Source organism: Rhincodon typus, chromosome 2 (genome assembly GCF_021869965.1).
Source record: "Rhincodon typus isolate 14 chromosome 2, sRhiTyp1.1, whole genome shotgun sequence".
NCBI classification, from domain to species: Eukaryota; Metazoa; Chordata; class Chondrichthyes; order Orectolobiformes; family Rhincodontidae; genus Rhincodon; species Rhincodon typus.
The window spans coordinates 137836151-137854645 of record NC_063333.1 but is presented as its reverse complement, the minus strand read 5'-3'; the positions used below and the strand labels follow the sequence as shown (position 1 = coordinate 137854645).

General features: G+C 42.5%; 1 protein-coding gene and 1 non-coding gene across 3 annotated transcripts in view; one reads left to right on the top strand and one right to left on the bottom strand.

Annotated features, from left to right (window-relative positions):
* The window catches only part of ripk1l (receptor (TNFRSF)-interacting serine-threonine kinase 1, like), a 171643-nt gene that overhangs the window by 135178 nt on the left and 17970 nt on the right, over nt 1–18495 (bottom strand). The window lies entirely within an intron of this gene.
* Nucleotides 17804–17987, top strand: LOC125487358. The gene has a single exon (XR_007265843.1). It is a non-coding gene; the product is annotated as a U2 spliceosomal RNA (small nuclear RNA).

The following is an 18495-nucleotide window of genomic DNA, read 5'->3' as shown; positions in this document are numbered from 1 at the left end:
GTAGATCATCAAACCTCATTAAAACTTTCTAAGAAATTTGTAATTCTTTGCTTTTGAAGATCTGGCTTTGAAACTTCCTCAATAGTTGCTCCATTGTGAACTGCTTTAACTACCGGTGAGGATCTCTGAATTTTCAGTCTATTCCTCATTGAAGGACGCAAGGTGCCTTCAGAAATAAGGCTAATCTCCTCCCATTTTCTGTTAAGGTCCCTTTGCCTCACTTTCCCACCACTTGTCTTCCTGCTCCCCCATATATTGCCTCATTCTGACTGCTCCAGGACAATTGCTCTTGAGCCTCTCTTCTTGGCTACAGCACATAAACTGTACAGTTAGAATGTTTATCGTATGTGGTTAGTGGAAGCAAATGGATGGCTAACCCTTTGGCATTGTCCACTGTGGAAGCATCAAACATCTAGAGGAGCTGATTGACTTTTCCCCATCCACCTTAGTCCCTGTCACACCTACAATGGCAAAGTTACACAGCTTTCTGCTTGCCCTGGGCTCAGTATGCTCCTACCATCTTCACCCTCTACAGGGCACTGTGTACCCTCTTTGCATGCCAAGAGAAAACCAATCTAAAATATTTAAAGCAATTACAACGACTTGTTGCTGTCTACCTTACCTGTCCATGGGGAGGCAGTGGCCTAGTGGTATTATCATTAGACTGTTAATCCAGAGACCCAGATAACGTTCTGGGGACCTAGGTTCGAATCCCGCTAGGGCAGATGGTGGAATTTGAATTCAGTAAAATATCTGGAATTGAGAATCTAATGATGACCGTGAATCCATTGTCAATTGTCAGAAAAACCCATCTGGTTCACAGTTTCCTTCCCTAAAGGACATTAGTCATCCTTACCTGGTCTGGCCTACATGTAATTCTAGACCCACAGCAACGTGGTTGACTGTAAACTGCCCTCTGGGCAATAAATGCTGACTGGCCAGTGACACCTCATCCTGTGAATGAATAAAGAAAAAAAAACAAACCTGTCTGTTTCAAAGTTAGAAGTCATAAGTCATACAACTCCAGGCTGACAAAGGATCACTTCTCCATAAACTTGTGATTTCAAGTAAACCTGCTGGTCTATAATCTGGTGCCGTGTGACTTCTGACTTTGTCCACCCCAGTCCAACACCGGCACCTCCACATCACACCTGTCAGTTGTCTTTGATAGTGAGGTTAGTACAGTTGTCTTGCCTGAGTCTTAACAGATAGGACATGAAAAAAAATAACAAATAAAGTTTTCACCTCCCCTGATCTTTTCAAATGTTTGAATGTCTTGCGGCCAGGACCTGCTGTCATCAACATGCTAAGAGCCTTCACCAGCTCTGTCATGTACATCATCTCACTGCACGTGAAGACTGATCCTTTGATGAGGCAACCAAAATCCATCACTAGGCCTCCAGCTCATTGAAAGGGCCTTTTGATCCTCCTTCAGCAAGTTAAAAGTCCTCTTGTAGGCATCCTTTTTATCTTGCATTATAAGTCATCAGTAGCAATGAGAAAGGTACTAATACTTTCAACTGCTTTGCATTCTGCTCGGGCAAATTAAAATTTCTCACTGATCAGTGCTGAGTGTTCAATCAATTTGCGCCAATTGCTTGGATTACTTCCTGCAGTAATTGTAGTCATGGCACACAAATTTCTACACTACTCAATTTAAGATTTTACACTGCTTTTGAATGATAAAGGCAGGGCAACATTGCTTCAAAAAAGTTTGCAAAAAGGGTTAAGTGCTTTATGATCAATAATCTTGATCAATGCCTGTTACAGAACCTCAGTTATTGTTCCAGTCACAAGTGGATTACACTGATTCCTTGGAGAGTTTACGTTCAAGCTTCTGCCGTGGATTTTGCACCAAAACTTGAGCAGAACCTCATCTTGGAGCAGTGTCTGATGTTTTGTCACCGTGGTTCCCTCATTGTGTCATCAATGGAAATTTCTGTGATTCGTGTCACATTTGCCTGAATGTAAATGCAGAACGACCATAGGTGTTGCAGCACACTGAACAGTGTACAGTGCCTGCTTAGCACTCGATAAAATGATATACCACAGAAGGACACTATTCAGTCCATCATTATCATGTTAGCTCTCTAAAAGAGCTGTGCAATTGGGTTCATTTATCTTTCCCATTGACCCATAGGTATTGAGGTTGGTTGGCTTGCCGAGCTGGCTTGTTGTTTCGCAGACGTTTCGTTACCATGCTTGGTAACATCCTCAGTGCAGCCTCCGATGAAGCGTTGGTGTGTTTTCACGCCTGGTTTTTAAACTCTGGAGTCCGCTGAGCTGGATTGCCTCACTTCCGGTTTTCCTTCGTAGCGGAGTGTATATGGGGTCGTGTTCTATGTGTTTATTAAAAGCATGCTTTGTGGAGTGCCAGGCTTCTAGGAATTCCTGTGCCTGTCTCTGCTTAGCTTGTCCCAGGATTTTGGTGTTGTAGCCAGTCGAAATTGGTGGTTCTCCTTATCCATGTGAATTGAGATGAGTAAGTATTGGTCGTGTCTTTTTGTAACCAGTTGGTGTTCGTGTACCCTTGTTGTTAGTTTCCTTCCTGTTTGTCTGATGTAGTGTTTCTCAGTCTCTGCAGGGGATCTTGTAGATGACCTTGGTCCTGTCCGTGGTGGGGAGTGGGTCTTTAGTTCGGGTGAGCAGTTGTCGTAGAGTTGATGTGGGTTTGTGTGCCTCTCTGATGCCCAGCGGTTGTAGGAGTCTTGTTGTTAGTTCCGATGTGTTCCGGATGTAGGGTAGTGTGACGTGTGTGTCGGGGCGTGTAGTATCTTCCTGATGTCTGCGAAACAACAAACCAGCTTGCCGAGCCAACCAACCTGAGCTACAAATCTATTCCAAAACCTTAGACCTATAGGTATCTCTGTTCAAAGTGCTTAGACATTTCTCTTTTGAAAGTCGCTATTGAATCAGCTTCCACCATCCTTTGTTGGTTATACGTTTCAGATCGTAACAATTAGCTGTTTTTTAAAAGGATTCTAATTTCTCTAGAATTTCCTGTCTAACAAAAAATTCAGCTCTCAGGTTTTAGCATAAGATGGCAGTAATATTGGAGATAATTGCAGCTGCTAGATTGGTTGATTATTCACAGAAACTGTTATCTATCTGAAGGTCTCAGTAAAGGGGCATTTGGCTGAAGTACATTTCATTTTTACTGATAGCAGACCGTGTATTTGGATGTTGGGACACAGACAACTTGTTCACTTATTTCACATTTCTTTACATTTCCAGGAGCATCATCCTCCAGTTGAGAATTACTATCTAACTGCCGAGAGTGGGATGGGAACTCGTAAACGGAAATCATCTGGAGATGATTCTGATCCAAGAAAGTGTAGAAAAAGTTGAGGTTCTTTAAAGTTTGTAAATTACTTTTCTGATAAACTCCATTAATATTGCTCATCTAAGAAAGGACAGATTTTTCTGCCTCCACATTCAGGCGCTATGATAAATTCAGTGTATTTGTCAATGGGGTATTCAGAAGCTCAAGAACTTCGAACTGATTTATAAAATCAGGCATCTTATTTTTGGCACTGTAAGGTGCATGTTAGCCAATTAAAACACAAAGATCCTTCCTTAAATATTTTTCAGTCTCTTGGGTTTGCTATTAAAGCAGAAGATAAATATTTGACTTTTTTTGATAGTATTTTAAATAAATATATTTGCCTAGAAAAGGTTGGTGTCGGACTGAACTGGTATTACAGTATCTCTTTCTCCCTTAAACCTTTGTACTTTAAGTCTCTGCCTGTTCTTAAAGTGGTGACTTGCATCACCTAAAACATGATTTCACCACTATAAATGATTTTCCTTCTGCTGCTCTTGGATGTTGAAATATATTAGGAATTGCAAAACTCGGAAAAGCCAACAAGTAGCTGACGCCTTGAATGTTCATCACATGTACAATTGCAACAAGTTTTGAGTAAGTTAAATTCTTTTTTGACATATTGGACTCCAGAATTTTTATTAAGATTTCGGGATCATATTTTGCAAGTCATTTTGTTTTTCTGTGCAAACTGGAACCTTACATGACTTCTTGGTTGCTGAAATAGAGTCCTAAAGATGGACCCTCATGAGATATTTAGTCTTTATCAATAGAACGAGTTCTCAACATGCAACTACAGGCAGCGTGTAATGCTGGTCTCTGCTCGCTATCAGAACATCAATTGTAGCTCCTCTATGATTCATGCATTCCAATCATTTATCTAACGTAAAGGCTGTCTATTGAGTGACAAAGGCTGATCGTCTTTTGACCTGATCCAGAACTCAGTGAGCTAAAAAACATCATTGAACTGACAGTTAGCATTCTCAAACTAAGCTTCCACAACGCTGACTATTCATTAAAAAGTTCTACACTACTCAGCCAAATGAGTGCATAGGTCCTGCAAGTGTCATACCGGACTTGATGTTAACTCTGTTTCTCTTTTCACAATTGCTCCAGTATTTTGCTTTTGAGCATATAGATTTGTTGTCTTGTGGATATTGTATAACCTTGTTATGACAAGGGACCAGCCTTTACTGCAGGTAATTTAGCAGCCCATGACTCTTTACTCTGTTAAAGGCACTATATAAATGTGAAATGAATATAGGCAGAAAACCTGGCAGGGTCACAGAATTAAATTAATTGCTTGTATTTCCTTAGAATAGGGAAGGAACACAAAAAGTAGACACTACTTTCGAAGTGTCTGAACATCAAGGTGGAAGGTTGCTGATCTTATTTGAGACTGCAGATGACTGGAGATCTAGATTACCTCTTAACCCAGACTGAACCTTGGAGTGCAGAAGTCTTTCTGGTTGATGGACAAACAGCAAGGCAGTGGCAGTTTTCTTTAAATTATTGCAACACGATAGTCAGTCAGCATTTCTTATGTTCTGTCTTCACATACCATGAAACTTGGGTCAGTTATGTCAAGAGACAATACATTTCTAAATGGCTGTCCTCTCCTAAACGAAATCCAGCAATACTCCCACTGGACACTTTGTTCCTGGCCCTAGCCTGTTTCTGCATTGCTTTGGTGCACGCCAGTTGTCCCACATTTCTACAATTATCCATTCCACAGTTCAATGAAATGTTCCAATCTCTTGTTCTCCCCCACCACAAAGTCAATGCATTTTAACCCTTTTGTTCATCAACAATATAATCTTTAAACAGGGGCACGTCTGAAGTAATTTTAATTTCTCCTTCGTTATTTACACGTTCCTTTCTGCATGAGTAATGTCACCGAGAAATCCCTTTGTTTTATTTTCCCTGCTATTGATAACTCATCACCGCCATATTTAACCATTTTACCAGTGCATTAGTATCTTGCCTCTTTAAATTTAGAAATTCAGACATCCAATGGAGGAAAAAACAGCAAGTTTTCAAACAGCAATGTGAGAATGACCAGCTAATGTTTTGCATGATGTTGATTTGAGGATAAATAATAGCCAGGATACTAGCGAGAAGTCCCTCACTCCTCTTCAAAATGCCATGGAATCTTTCATGGCCTCCATTTCAAATTGCACCTCTGATAATGCAGCACTCCCATGCTGGATTGCAACCAAAATTGTACTCAAATCCTTATATTTTGAATGTTGAGTTAGAGGCAGCTGTGTTAATGATTGAACCATAGCTAACTTTTTACTGAAAGGATGGGCTAAATGTGTCACAATATTCAAGTTTTCCCCCTCATTATTTATCCACTGAAGCTGCTGAACTCTCCCCACAGTTAGACTATAAGAAATAGGAATAGGCTGTTCGGCCCCTCAAGCCTGCTCCACCATTCGATGGCATCTTGGCTAATCCGACATTCCACATGTCCACTTTGTCTTTTCCTGTTAATTGTCGATCAGTTGGAGAGTCAAGCAGCTATCTCAGCATTAAATATATGCAAGATCACTGCTCCCATTACTGTCTCGGTTTTAAATGGGTGCCCTCTGGTCCTATACTCCGAGAAGCATCCTCTCACCATTAACCTCGTCAAGCCCCTTAAGAATTCTGTGTTTCAATGAGACCACCCCTCAGTCTTCAAACGCCAATGAGGAGAGTCCTAACCTGTCCAAACTTTACTTTAAGACAATTCCTCGATACCAGGGATCATCCTAGTAAACCTGCTCTGAACTGCCTCCAATAGTGACAATTTTCCTTAAGAGGACCAAACCTGCTCACCGTATTTCAGATGTGGTCTTACCAGCACCATGTACAGTTGTGCCAAAACTTCCCTAGTCATACTTCAAACCTCTTTGAAATAATGTTTAGCCTTCCAGATTACCTGCTGCATCTGTGTGCTAGTTTGTGTTTCAGCTTTTGACTAGTGCTCTTATACACCAACTTACTTAACCTATTGCTATTCTTCTGTAAACTTTCCCTCTGCATTTCCACCTTGTAGTCTGCAAATTTGGCTATAGTACATGTGCTTCCTTTTGATATATAGTGTAAACACTTGCCATCCCACCACTTATCCATGTCAAAACCCACTTGTTGGAGGTTGCCAAGCTAACTAAGAACCACATATCCCCACTCACTGTTCCCAATTTCCTATCCACACCAAAAACTAGCTCCAACACCATGGGCTGTTATCTTTTGACTTAATCTTTTTGAATACCTTCTGGAAGTTCAAATACAACACATCTTCTGGTTCTACTCGAGACTTCCTCGAAAAACTAATAAGTTAGATAGTTTCCCTTTCGTGAAAAATGTGCTATTACTACTTTAAATGTTGGAATCAGTTATTTTCCAATAATAGATTCAGCCTATAGTTACCTGACTGCCTCCCTCCCTTTTTGAATTGGGATGTCATATGGGCAGGTTTCTAATCCTCAGGTACTTTCAAAAATCCTTGGATTCCAAAGAAAGCTACAACCAATGCATCTACTATCTCTAGCTACTACTTTTAGGATTATCGAAAGCAAGCTGTTAGGGCTTTCTGAAATGGTCTTTCTCATTCATTGATATATACCTGATGAATCTCCCACTTCTCCAGAATAAGCGCCCCTTGTTGATCTGTCTCAATGACAGCTATTTTTCTACTGAACTAACTCACCTCTACCTCCCAAAGTAGTGAGACTCCAATCCCCAGAAAATGGTCAGAAAATGAGACTACAGAAGTGCCATTATTTATTCTGCACAAAGTATTTCAGTTCAGTGCATAAATAGATCTAGTGGTTTCACTGCTCTAGTGAACGCAGTAACAATGTACTGTCAGGTTTCCAGCACTGAAGACCGAGGAATTTAGTATCTCACTGGATCCAAATGCACCCTTCATCATGTCCAACAGCACCTGTAAATAAATGAAAACAGGTGAGAACCAGAATATATGCAAATTTGAAAAGCATAATGAATATAGTAAACATGGAAACAAGAAACATTAAAAATCTTAGAGCTGGTAGCACACAACCAAAAATAAATTTTTCTTGCAGAATTTGATTTGAAGTGAAAATCTCATCTAGAAGTAGTGAATAATAATACTTAGGTGTAAAGATACAAATAGTGCACTATTGTAATTTTATAGTACATGTTCGAATGTAAATAAGTTGTGCAAAAATTACTTTTTTCTGCCATCATTTTGGAGAAAGTAAAGCTATACTTAAGGTGTATAATATGCCTTATGGTGCCCTTTTGCAGACTGGTTCAAGCCATTAAAAAAAATCATCAACACATAGGAAAACCAGCCAATCCAACTCAATGTAAAACTGTATTCTCAAGAAGAATGGACAACATAAGCCACTTCCAAAATTTTAAAAAGGCAGCTATGTTTAAACCATGAATTTTTTTTTCCATTCGCTCCTTAACGTACTGCTGTTATTGGAGACACTACAAATTTCGATCCAGGTTTCTATTCCAAAAACATTAATCATGATGGGATAGGATTTTGCACATTCATGATGTGGCGATATTAAAATGTTCTAGGCATATTTCTTTGTACTTATTAATATTATCTGCCTTCAATCCTGATTATTGCCAGAGCCATTATATTCCAAGTGAATTGAACATTTAATGAGATAGCAGGAAGATAAGGGCAAATTAGTTAATGGCTTGACTACTTCTCAAAATGATTTGAGGTAAGATTTTAGAAATTACCTCATCTTCAACTTATCATGTGTCTACAGCTTTAATCTCTGGGGCTTGTGTTCCTTCTCTATCCCCACAGCTCAACATGTTACAAGGATCAGAAGGTACATAAAATTAGTCTCCACTTTCTCTAAATCATGTACAAAGGTATTACTGCGTTAATGCACCCATGCGAAAGTTAGCATAAGCGTAGTTTAAACATAGAGCCTGTTTGAGTAGAATGAGACAGGCTGTTGATAGACACCTCAATTTGCAGCACTGTAAACAAAGTTCAGTTCTTGACAGTATGTTTATATTCCACAAGTTTTAACAATATTCGAAAATCAAACTCTACTCTCTTCCATTTGAACACTAATTGAGGTGTACCATCTGTGCTGAAATATGTGGGTTTTAATATACATAGGCCTTTTGGAACAAAGCTCTACAGAAGTGGTTGCAAAGAGCAGCAAGCTAAATAGAATTTAAAGCACAAACAAGCTATTTGGTTCAACTGGTCCTTGCAGTATTTAAATTCCATGAGCTTGCTCCCACTCCTCTTCATCTCATGCTATAACTTACTCCTTTTAGGCATTTATCTAGCTTGTGCTTCAATTATTTTATACTGTTTGCCTCAAGGACTCAACACTAGAGTGACTTCCACAATCTAGCCAGTCTCTGGCTACAGAAACTTCTCAAATTCCTAGTTGGTATTTGTTGTACAATTAATGACACCTAGTTTTAAAGTCAACTAGAAACTTCTGTTTACCCGATCCAACACGAGAACACAGAATATAGATACCGGATTTGATTGTGGTCCCTTTCAGCATCTTAATTAGGTCACTGCTTCAGCCTGTTCAGTTTTTCCTGACTGCTTTATTGTGAGTTCTGGTGTCAGCCTTGTCAATCTTTCTCACCCCTTCTGCAGTACTTTCATATCCTTATAAATAATTAAAACAGAACTATGCATGGTACACATGAATTATGCCTGTTTTTCGATTCAGTTCTATCCCTCTAGAAATGTATAGCAGTGCTTTTTATTTTTAAAAAAAGTGGCCTTATTAACTTGTCCTATTTTCAGTGATTTGTGTATGAGCTCCTAGATCTCTTCACTCCTCCACCCCCCCCAAAAAAATTTTTGATTCTTATTAGAAAAGTAGTAACTGGCTTCCTTACACTTCATACCAAAGCACACATCTCATTCTTTATAGTCAAACTAAAATAGCTTAAAACAGTCTGAGCTCTTAGCCTCCCATTATCAAAATCAAACATTCACATTTTCTGCCCTTAGATTAGGGAATTTTCACAGCTAACATGTTCAAAATATTGCATTTACTGATCTTGGTGTGGCAGTTGTAGACTGAGTCTTCCCTGCAGTATCATGCTCAAGGTCACGTACAAGTTCAACATGACCTTTTATGATTTTAACTATTTCCATTATTTTTCTGCTCGAGTTCAAGATACAGCAATTGACCAATTCCTGTTCACCAGCAGCACTGCTCCATAATATAAATTGGTACCCAATGTGATAGCATCTCTAATTAAAGTTCTCACCATTTCAAATCCGTCCATAGCCTTGCCCCCTCAACCTTTACCATCTCCAGGCCTATACCCTCTTCACAAGCACTGCATTCCTCCGGTTCTGGCCTCCTCCATGCCCCCATTTTCTTCACTTCACCACTGAATGTTGAGCTTTCTGCTGCCGAGACACCAAGCTCTAGAATCCCCTCCCCAAATTTCTACATTCTCTCCTTTAAGGTGCTCCTTCAAACCTATCTCTTCAACCATGTCTGGTATCAAATTTAGTTTGACAATTGCTCCTGTAAAGCAACTATGCGTGTTTTCATTGTAAGTTAGTTATTGTTGTAAACAAGGTAGGTATTTCCTTTGCACATTGTTACTTCCATTTTCTTTTTCAAATGACATGCATCTGCCATCTTATTGGCCTGTTCTACCAGCTTGGTTTTGTCCTGAGACATTGTCACAATCCATATTGTAATAAGCTATATTATTGTGTGATAACAGTACAGCACATGTCTGCACTGACCATGGTGCAATTTCTAAACTAATCCCATTTGCCTGCACATGATTCATATTCCTCTACTCCCTGCCCGTTCATGTGTCTAAATGCCTCAAACATTGCCATCATATCTGCTTCTACCATCTCCCCTGGCAGCACACTCCAGGCATCTATCACCCTGTATTGAAAAATACTTGCCTCACACATCTTTGGCCTTTTGCACCCTCACCTTAATCCTATACACTCTAGTATTTGAAAAAAGACTGTTTAACAATCCATGCCTCTCAATTTTACATACTTCTATCAGGTCACCCCTCAGCATCCAAACCTTTAGTGAAAATAATCCAGATATGTCCACCCTCCTCTTATAGCTAATATACTCCAACCCAGGCAACATCCTAGGAAACCTTTTTTTGCACCCTCTCAAAACCCTTACATCCTTCCTATAGTGTAGCGAATAGAATTACACACGATTCTCCAAATGTGGCCAAACTAAAGTTTTATACAACTTCAACATGACTTGCCAACTTTTATACTAAATGTGCCATATACATTCTTTACCACATCCTGTGTTGTCACTTTCAGGGGCTGATGAAATTGTACCCCAAGATCCCTGTATATCATTGCTCCTACAGGTCCTGCCATTTACTGTATACTTTCCTCTTGCATTTGACATTTCAATATGCATCACTTCTCCAGATTAAACTCTCTGCCAATTGCCCGCTCAACTTTTCAACTATTCTATATCTATACTGTATCTTTTGATAACCTTCCTCACTACCTACAGCTCAATTTTCACGTTGTCTGCGAAACCATCTGCATTTTTATCCAGATCATTTTTGTATTATTACAAACAGACACCCCAGCACTGACCCTTGAGGAACACCACTGGTCACAGATCTCCATTCAGAAAAGCACCCTTCCATGACTACCGTATCTTCAATGACCAACTAATTTTGTATCCGACTTAACTCGGTGGATCCCATGCCACTTCATCTTCTGGACCAGCCTGCCTTGTCAAATGTTTCCATAAAGTCCATGTAGACACTGCCTCACCCTAAATCACATTTGTTACTTCCTCAAAAACTTAAATTTGTGAGACAAGACCTCCCTGCACAAAGCCATGCTGACTATCCCCAGAAAATCCTGTCCCTCAAGCTTGTCCAGTAATTTCCCTACTACTGATGTAAAGTTAACTGGCCGATAATTTCCTGGAGTATCCCTGTTACTATTAAAGGAACAACATTGGCTATTCTCCAGTCTTCTGGGACTTTGCCTGTAGCTAAAGAGGATACAAAGATCTCTCTCAAGGCCCTTGCAAACTCCTGCCTTGCTTCCCGCGGTATCCTGTGATAGATTCCATCTGGCCCTGGGAAGTTAAGAACAAAGAACAGTACAACACAGGAATAGGCCTATCAGCCCACCAAGCCTGCACTGATGTGCTTTGCCAAACTAAAAACACCTGTGCCTCTACGTGGTCTGTATCCCTCTGTACCCCACCTATTCATTTATCTGTCAAGACGTCTCAAACACTGCTATTGTATGCAGTTCCTTTCTCCACCGAGTGTGTCTCTTTTCTCCCCTTGGATGTCTCTGGCAGCGCATTCCAGGGATTTGTAACCCTCTGTTTAAAAAAACACTTTCCTCTCCCATTTCTTTTAAACTTTTCCCCTTTTACCTTAAGCCTATGTCTCCCAGTAATCGACATTTCTGCCAGGTGAAAATAGACTGACTATCCACTTTCAATATTGTAAACTACTATCAGGTTGTCCCTCTGCTCCTGACATTCAAGTGAAAACAATCAAGTTTGTTCAATCTCTCCTCATAGCTAATAACCTCCAAACCAGGCAACATCCTGATGTACCTTTGTACCTTCTCCAAAACCTCCACATTCCTCCTGTTAATATAATATGGTCAGTCCTCAGTAAAGGGCTCACCTTTGTGCCCCTCCACCCACACATCAACGAATACCGCTCATGCTTGGACGTTGAACAGTTTTTCTTCCGCCTCTGCACTTACTTCTTTAATCGTGAGCCTAACCCTCCCTCTACTGACCCCTTCTCCCGCCTCCAACACACCGCCTCCTACCCTCCCTCGACCTCTTCATCTCCAACTGCCGTTGAGACATCAATCGCCTCAACCTCTCCACCCCTCTCACCACAGAACGTGCAGCCCTCTGCTCCAATCCCAACCTCACCATAAAACCCACGGACAAGGGAGGTGCAGTTGTAGTATGGCGCACTGACCTCTACATCGCCAAGGCCAGGCACCAACTCTCCGACACCAGCACCTACCACCCCCTTGATCATGACCCCACCTCCGACCACCAACCCATCCACAATCTCATCACCTCAGGTGACCTCCCACCCACAGCCTCCAACCTCATCGTTCCCCAACCCCGCACCACCCACTTCTATCTCCTTCCCAAAATCCACAAACCTGACTGCCCTGGTCGACCCATCGTCTCCACCTGCTCCTGCCCCACCGAACTTATCTCCACCTATCTCGACTCCATTTTCTCCCCATTGGTCTAGGAGCTCCCTACCTACGTCCGTGACACCACCCACGCCCTCCACCTCCTCCAGAACTTCCAATTCCCCGGTCCCCAACACCTCATCTTTACCATGGACGTCCAGTCCCTATACACCTGCGTTCCCCATACAAATGGCCTAAAGGCCCTCCGCTTCTTCCTGTCCCACAGGCCCAACCAGTCCCCCTCCACTGACACCCTCATCCACTTAGCCGAACTTGTCCTCACCCTCGACAACATCTCTTTCAATTCCTCCCACTTCCTGCAGACAAAGGGGTGGCCATGGGTACCCGCATGGACCTAAGCTATGCCTGCCTCTTTGGAGGTTAAGTGGAACAATCCCTCTTCTGTAGCTACACTGGCCGTAAACCCCACCTCTTCCTTCATTACATTGATGACTGTATCGGCGCCGCCTTGTGCTCCCACGAGGAGCTTGAACAGTTCATCCACTTCACAGACACCCTCCACCCCAACCTTAAGTTCACCTGGACCATCTCCGATACCTCTCTCTCCTCCCTGGACCTCCCTATTTCCATCTCTGGCAACCACCTAGAAACAGATATCCATTTCAAGCCCACCAACTCCCACAGCTACCTAGAACACACCTCCTCCCACCCACCTTCCTGCAAAAAATGCCATCCCCTATTCCCAATTCCTTCGCCTCCACTGCATCTGCTCCCAGGATGAGGCATTCCACTCCCGTACATCTCAAATGTCCTCGTTTCTCAAGGACCGCAACTTCCCCCCCCCCAGTGGTCGAGAACGCCCTCGACCGTGTCTCCCGCATTTCCCACAACTCATCCCTCACACCCCGTCCACGCAATAACAACCAAAACAGAATCCCCCTCATCCTCACGTACCACCCCACCAACCTCCGGATCCAACACATCATCCTCCGACACTTCCGCCATCTGCAATCCAACCCCACCACCAAAGACATTTTTCCCTTCCCACCCTTATCTGCTTTCCGGAGGGACCACTCTCTCCAGGACTCCCTTGTCCACTCCACAATCCCCTCCAGCCCCACCACACCCGGCACTTTTCCCTGCAACCACAGGAAGTGCTACACCTGCCCCTACACCACCACCCCCATCCCAGGCCCCAAGAAGACTTTCCACATCAAGCAGATGTTCATCTGCTAATGTGGTATACTGTGTCCGCTGTTCCCGTTGTGGCCTCCTCTACATCGGGGAAACCAAGCGGAGGCTTGGGAACCGCTTTGCAGAACACCTATGCTCGGTTCGCACTAAACAACTGCACCTCCCAGTCGCGAACCATTTCAACTCCCCCTCCCATTCCTCAGACGACATGTCCATCCTGGGCCTCCTGCAGTGCCACAACGATGCTACCCGAAGGTTGCAGGAACAGCAACTCATATTCCACTTAGGAAGCCTGCAGCCCAATGGTATCAATGTGGACTTCACAAGCTTCAAAATCTCCCCTCCCCCTACCGCATCCCAAAACCAGCCCAGCTCGTCCCCGCCTCCCTAACCTGTCCTTCCTCCCACCTCAAGCCCCACCCCCATCTCCTACCTACTAACCTCATCCCGCCCCCTTGACCTGTCCGTCCTCCCTGGACTGACCTATCCCCTCCCTACCTCCCCACCTACACTCACCTTTACTGGCTCCATCCCCGCCTCTTTGACCTGTCTGTCTCCTCTCCACCTATCTTCTCCTCTCTCCATCTTCTATCTACCTCCCCCTCTCTCCCTATTTATTTCAGAACCCCCTTCCCCTCCGTCATTTCTGAAGAAGGGTCTAGGCCCGAAACATCAGCCTTCCTGCTCCTCTAATGCTGCTTGGCCTGCTGTGTTCATCCAGCTCTACACCTTGTTATCCCTGGTATCCACTTTAATCTTTCTCAAGACACCCAACACTGCTTAATATCAATATGACTCAATATCAACATACCCTTCCCTAATCTTACGATCATCCATATTTTCTCCAAGCTGAATACATATGCAAAACACTCATTAAGGACCACACCAACTTCCTTTGGCTCCACACAAATTTCCTCCTTTGTCCAAGAGTGGACCTACCCTCTTAGTCCTAATATGTATATAAAATGCCTTGGCATTCTGAATCCTACTTGCCAAGGACATTTAATAGCCCCTTTTAGACTTCCTAATTCCTTGTCTAAGTTCTTTCTTGGTTCATGTTCCTCAAGGGCCTAGTCTGATTTCAGCTTCCTGAACCTTACAGATGCTTCCTTTTTCTTTTTGACTAAAATCTCGTCAATATCTTGTCATCTACGGTTTCCAAATCTTGCCATCCTTCTCTTTCATGCTCACAGGAATATGCTGATCCTGAATTCTGATCAACTGGCCTTTAAAAAAACTCCGTCAGATATGTGGTGATACTATAGGCCTCCCAATAGATTCTAACACTTGTCCCCAATCTAATTTCTCCTGTTCCTGTCTAGTACTGCTGTAATTAATCTTCTCCAATTGCACCCGAGGACCAGTCATACTTAAACTTACAGAATTAGGATCACGATTCCCAAAATGCTCTCCAGTTGAAACTTTCATCACCTGACCAGGCTCATTCTCCAAGAATTTGGTTCCTTCCGTAGTTGGGCTATCTACACATGTTTCAAGAAGCCCTGCTGGATGCATCCAAGAAATTCTGCTCCATCTACACTAAGGGAGTCTCAGTCAATATTGAGGAAGTTAAAATTACCCAATACAACAACCCTGTTCTTAAATCTTTCCAAAATCTCCTTGCATATCTGTTCCTCTATCTCTCGCTGGCTGTTGGGATGCCTCTCATATAACCCCATCATAGTGACTGCACCTTTCTTATTCCTCAGTTCTGAGGCTTCAGTGGATGAGCCCACCAAGGTGTCCTGTCAGCATAGCTATGATATTTTGCTTTATTAGTAATGCAACTTCCCCCATCCCCTTTTTCACTCCTCTCTATCATCACTGAAATATCTAAACTCTGGAATGTTTCTGTAATGGCTACATCATAGTCCCGTGTACTAACCCAGGCTCTAAGCTCAATCTTACCGGTTATACTCCTGCTATTGAAATAAATACACTTCTGACCACTAGTCCAGCAGTGTTCACTAACCTGGCCGTGCCTATTCTTCCTATTGGGTTAAGTCTTGTAAGTCTATCTTCTCCTCAGTCACTACACACACTGACTTACTCTGTAGTTCTCACCCCCCTGCCAAACTAGTTTAAACCCTCCCAAGTGGTAGCAGCAAACCTCCCTGCCAGGATATTGGTGCCCCTCCAGTTTAGGTGTAACCCTGCCCTTCTTGTACAAGTCCCTCCTGCCCTGAAAGAGATCCCAATGAACCAAGTGTATGAAGCCCTCCCTCCATCAGTTCTTTAGACACACATTCACCTCTATTGCCTTCCAATTTGTGGCCTCACTAGCACATTACACAGGGTGTAATCCAGATCCTTCTTTTCAGCTCCCAGTTTCCTTATTTTCCTTTGCAGGGCCTCATCTCTCTTCCTGCCTATGTTAGCACCCTTTCAGGATATTCTGTGTACACTCATATCCTTGATCCTGGTATCATTGAGTCTCTCATACGGCCACAGAAATGCCTATCTGTGCCTCTGACTAGGGAGTTACCTGTCAGTACTGCTCACCTCCATTTGAACCCCCTCAGCTGCATAAGTGACATTGCAGTACCTCTGATCTGGCTCCTGCTGTTGCTTTCTCCTGGGAGGCCAGCTTCCTCTCCCCACAATAATATCCAACATGATATACATATGAGAGAATAGCCACAGGGACACTCCTGCACTGTCTGCCTGCCCCTCCTGGCTGTCACCAACCTAATTGGCTGAACCTTTGTGACCACATCCCTGAAACTGTTATCCATAAAACTTTCTGGTTCCTGTGTGCTCCTCAGCGGGTCCAACTACCACTCCTACCAATCCATGTAGTGAGAGGGGAGCTGCAGGTGGACACTTCTTACAGGACATCTGACTGCTCTCGATTTCCCACATCTCATAGGAGAAACATACCACCCCAATGACCACTATTACTGTTCCTCTAGTAACTATTGGTTTTAAACAAATGGAGACCCGACCTTGTCTTACCTTAATGCTGCTCACCCTCTTCAGCAAAGCCCGATGCTTACCAAAGCCTGCACTTTGACCTCACAGCCCCTCTCCAAAATGAGCTCCCAAAATGCCCCTCTGGTTCAGTGCTCTTCCTCCTCCTGTTGAGCACTGGGTTGTCAGCAATCCCCTTCTCAGTCGTGAGCGAGCAACTTCTCACTACTGTCCTGTTATACCTTACAAATTTCCATGTAGTTCTCTTAACTTGTAAATTCAGAACTTTTACTTTCGTATTTGGAGCTGCCATATAACAGACTCCACGAGAACTTTCTTTACCCAACCTGTTTGTTTGTACTCTCTCCATGTGCCACATTCTCCATGGTTGGTCCCACTAATTCCTTTGCCTTCAATCTCATGTTGTAGCTTAATGACTTTTTCTGAAAATCCATAAGCCACATCAACTGCATTTCTTTTATCTATGTTAAAGAATTCTAAAAAATTTCCATAAGTTTTATGCCTGTCAAACATCCTGTATTTTAGAACCCACTGCTGAATGATCTTGATGCTCTTCCAAGTACTTAGTAGTGTCAGTTTGCATCCTGTTCAGTGAACAGCTTACAATATAAATGATTTAGGAAATGTAGGTGTTTTAGGTTACAACTTTCTGCAATTACACTTTACAGCAATACCCATCTTTGATGATGTCTCATTCAGATACAATGCTTGGTTAGATGTCAGCACACATTATGTACAGATATTTACAAACCCACCAAATGCTATCACAGATGTTTACACCTGATCCAGAAGTTTTAAATAATTCCACAAATCTGTATAAAGTGTTGGTACAAAATTATATCCCAATGTAAACCTCACTCAGGAATTACTGTTACCCAAAATCCCAGAGAGAAACGTTACCCACCTCGGTAGGGTCTTACTCTGTTCTTCAAATTAAGCCTCCAATTAGTTCAGTATTAGCCTGAGTTCTCAATTTGGTAAAGGGTGCATGAGAAAAAAGGGAATGAAAAACAAGCAAGTCAGATAATATAAATGGTATCAATGCAACCGAAGATTCTTTTTTCCCCTGTATCAGTCACAGTTTGAGTAGCTGTTCTCTTTTCTCATTCAAACATGGCATGCATTACTTTTATCTATAGGGTCAACAAGACAAAATGATGGCACATTTGATGTATTGTAAATAATACGAAAACAATTTTATCGCTCCGCGGCCATTTGGCTAAGAACAAACGTATCTGTTCTCATCAGCTTACTATCTGATGCATCCCTCATCAGAGGCTCATCTTAAATTTATCTTTGGCACAGAGATGGAATAAGGGCTTGCTCCATCTACTTCACACACTAACTTGGCATTGCAGAACCTCTGGGAATGGTGCACCAGGGCCCTTTTGGGGGAAGTGGTAGTGCCCCTACTCCTGGACTGGGAGGCCCAGGTTTAAGTCCCACCTGCTCCAGAGGTATGTAATAACATTCTGAACAGGTTCATGAGAAAAACAGGTTAAATTTTTTAAAAACAAGATGCTGGAAATCTGAAACTAAGAACAAAGAAAACTGGAAAACTCAGGTCAGGGACAGAAACAGATAACATTTCAGCTCAATGACCTTATTACTATTCCCCTTCACTTGTGAAGGAAGTGTTAAGTCAGAGGAAGAGGGGAGGGGTCAGGAAGAACACAGGAAGATTCTGTGATAGGGTGGAGGCAAGGGGAGATTAAACAACAAAACATTTTGATGCAAAAGCCAGAAAGCATGGCAATGAATATAATGAGGAAACAAATAGTGTCCTGAATACAAAATTAAAATAAATAAGATGGGAACAAGCGGAAGTAAAAGAACATTGTGGACAGATTTTTAATTAATAACAGGTTGAAGGTTTCTGGAGAGTAGTTAG